The sequence below is a fragment of the Octodon degus genome, unplaced genomic scaffold (assembly GCF_000260255.1).
Source record: "Octodon degus isolate 3935 unplaced genomic scaffold, OctDeg1.0 scaffold00040, whole genome shotgun sequence".
Classification (NCBI taxonomy): Eukaryota; Metazoa; Chordata; class Mammalia; order Rodentia; family Octodontidae; genus Octodon; species Octodon degus.
In genome coordinates, this window is record NW_004524616.1 from 8,670,538 (window position 1) to 8,674,217 (window position 3,680).

General features: G+C 40.4%; 1 protein-coding gene across 2 annotated transcripts in view; it reads right to left on the reverse strand.

Annotated features, from left to right (window-relative positions):
• The window catches only part of Slc27a6 (solute carrier family 27 member 6), a 67,734-nt gene that overhangs the window by 35,060 nt on the left and 28,994 nt on the right, over positions 1–3,680 (reverse strand). The window lies entirely within an intron of this gene.

The window sequence follows — 3,680 nt, forward strand, 5'->3', positions numbered from 1 at the left end:
ATGAATGTCCATTTCGTATGTGTGTATTCAAAATGGTTAGGATAGATATATAGTTACATTCTCTTAATGAATAGAGGGATTTGTTGTAATAGTGTTTGTAAATAGGATATCATGTCTGCATCTTGTACAGCAAATAACCACTAGGAAGAGAGTATGCAAAGTGTTAGTTATTGAAACTGTCCTACCAATTTGGTTTAAAACTGTCTCATTGCTATTTGTTTCTCAATAAAATTATGGAAAAAAATGTTATGATCTTTTAGGGACAGAAAAGAACACACCATGGGTTTCCATTTAAACTCCTGGGTTTTGAGGCATAATACTAACAAGGGCTGCCATTTATAGAACACTTGCTCTGGCTGGTGGCTTTCTCTCCTGCAGCACAGAGCAGGGAAACGCCCAAGTGTTTCTGAGAGAAAAGCATTAAGAAACCTCCAAGAATCTACAAGTCTTTGCCACAAAGCCCAGTGACGGTGCTAACGCACCTAAGAAAAGGTTGTGTAGGTGTGCAGAGAAGTTGACCATCTCTGGAAACCCAGAAAAAGGATCACAGGCACCATAACTACAAGAACTCATGCAAGGAAGGTGCTGAAAAGCACAGAGACCATTTAGCAAGACAGTCAATGCTGTGAGCAGGATGCATCAGAGGACCGATTCCTTCTGGGCACTGATGAAACTCTTAGGTACACAAATGTCCCCACTGGGCTCTGTCCTCCCTCACAATCCCAACTCAGACATAGCTGAGTGTTCCCTGAGGTCTGGGGTTGGAGGAAGATGTTGCTGGCCATGCCTGGGTGCCACAGTAATGACCGCACACTTGCTGTGTTAACTAAGTCCTGTTTTCTGTATGGTTTATATTGCAGGTTTCTACCTTCAACTGTCTACTATACTTCTTCATCTGGAACCTAGTTAACATTATCAAATTCAACTAGATCACATGAAACTGAACTTTAAGCCCTCAAATTGTACTCTTTCTTAACATCTGGGCCTCAATTTTCCTAAAAGCTTAGATGGAAATCCTGCCATCTCATCCTTTCTTCTACCATTGCTTCACTCCCTATTCCTGATCTAATGAGTTTTGTTAGCTTTTCCTTACAATAGATTCCATAGTGATATCATTTTTCCAGAACTTCCCTCACTTTTTATCAAATGTCCTCATGTGAATACAATCCAAATTTCTCCCCAGAGACTACAAAGACCCAAGCCCTTCAAGATGTGCTCGGGGATGGTCTGGCCATAGCCCTTCTCTTCCATTAGGCTGTGTCCCCTACAGCCCCAGTCCATATCAGTTTGTTGTATAGTGACTGTGAACCCCTGGGCTTTCCTGCGCCTGGATTTCATTTTTCCTATCAGGTGCTTAGTTTGCAAGTCACCATTTCAGGACAATGTTTGCCCAGCGCTCAGGGCATCAGCAGTGCTCTGCTCCTACTGCCCGTCCTTCTCCACCTTCTCATCCTGCTTTGCTCTCAACGTCTGTCACTGTCTACAGATATTTCTGGTCATATGCTCTGCTGGTTTATTTTCTCTCCATCGATGCCCCATTTATCTTCTCTCATAGAACATAACATTCATAAGATATCTGTTTAATTTGTCTTATGTATTACTTTATACTCACACCTAGACATTATTTGGAGGAAGGCATGACTGCAGGAGTGGCATTTGTATGGATATCAGCTGTATTTTGCAGTTATAGACATAAGATAAGCTGCATCAAGATCTCCTTGGAGGGTCACTGGTGCATAGAATCCCCTCACTTTCCTCACTAATTAAGCTTAAAGGCGGCATTGAGAGTAACATAACACACACCTACATCCAATCAGGTATTGTGTACTGCTGCTTTGGGAATGTAGAAAACGTGCAAAGTGGAAAGAGAAAAGGAGATGCCATGCTAGACTCATGGAAAAGGGACAAGTTCCCCACTCCCTGTGACTGACGAGTCAGCCCCTCTGGCTTTCTCAAGGCTGCTGCTGCTGCCACCAGCCATCTGGAGAGGCATTTTGATGTTTTCCCAAAGGAACCTCGTAATCCAAGTTTTCATACAAGAAGAGGTTGAGTGAGTGGTGTTGGGAGTTGAGGGTGCACCAGGACTTCCAGACAAGGAAACCCCATGTGAGAGGGTATGTGAGAACTGTGTGTAACACTCAACTCAGTTACTTTGGCTTGCCGGCATAGCTCCTCTGGAATATACTTCTTATCCTGAGACTGACAACAAATCTGGATTTACTGAGAAAACAAATATTTTTCATTTCCTTGATTTAAATATATCTGCTAAACTAATGTTCACGAAGCCTCAGTTCATGCATTATGAGACACATGATTTTAATGCTCTGAAGGAAAGGACTGTGGCACTTGCTCACTCTCAGATGCTACCTGAATCCACCGCTGAGCTGGCTGTGTAGGCAATACTGCCCTTCCTTTAGGGCAAGGTCACTGGAAGAAATACTGGGCTGCAGAAAGCAAGGTGGTTCAGGGTGCTTTCCCAAGTAGGGCAGGCAGTGGAGCCTGCTCCTTTGGGCCTTGCCTTTCTAGTCTTGGGCCTCAGGGAAGGGTCACAATCGCTCCTCACTCACTTTGCCACTGTCATGCCTGCTGAAAGCATGGTGGTAAGCTGTGTGGTCTTCTCTTGCTTCCTTTGTTTAAAATAGAGACAGATCATTTCTTTCACAAATTACCCACAGCACAGCCAAGACGATGCAAGAAACATTAAAATAAGGCTCTGTTAAGGAATATGGGATTACCAGGAAGGATGAACAGAGAGGAGTGTGAAATTGCCTTACATAATTCATGGAATGGTATTATGCATTTTGAGCTTGGAGGTACTTCAGAGAGAATGCTGTCCCACTTCCTTTAAGCAGAAACCATCCTGAAACACTTTGTTAAGAGTGTTTCAAATTGCTAGAGCTTCCATAGAACAGCAGTGAGTTTATAAAGATAAATTTCACCTTTTCAAATATTGGGGCTGGAACCTGATTTGCTTGGATATCTTAATATTTCACTTGAGCAAAGATCATTCCAAGTATTTTTTAAACTGTAAAATGATTATAATATTATATGTCTTATAGACTAGACACATACATTAATTGTCTGTGTTTAGCTTTCTGGACAGATAGAATATTTTGTTTAGCTGTCATGGTCTTTTAAAATATCTCTTCCAAGTCCTTTCTTATATCCATCTGAATTCTTATTTCACACAATAAAGCTGTTAGTAGAACGTCATATAAACTTTTCCTCAGAGCTTTCTTTTATATTTTTGTACAGTGGAATGTCTATGGCAGTCTTATGAATTTGTGTCAGAGTACTTTAGGAAAATATTATACTTACAAAGAATTTAAATGTACCATGAATTGAGAACAGAATTTCTATTTTATAATTAATTTAATTTTAACTTCTAATCAATTCATAGTGAATGGTTTCAATGATGAAAGGGATTTCTAAATGCTTACCCAAGTCTAAATTGAAGAATCAGAAGAGAAATAAATATAGCTTTGTCCATAGAAAACTTAACAATTCTTGAGTCCGGGGGGATAGCTCAGTAGAATAAGCTCTTGCCTGGCAAGCGCAAGGACCTGAGTTCAATTCCCAGTTCCACAAAAAAAAAAAAAAAAAAAAAAAGAAAACAATTCTTTAAGCATAAATGCATTGGGTTATCTAATGTTTTGTTGTTTTTTATATAAAACAAGTTC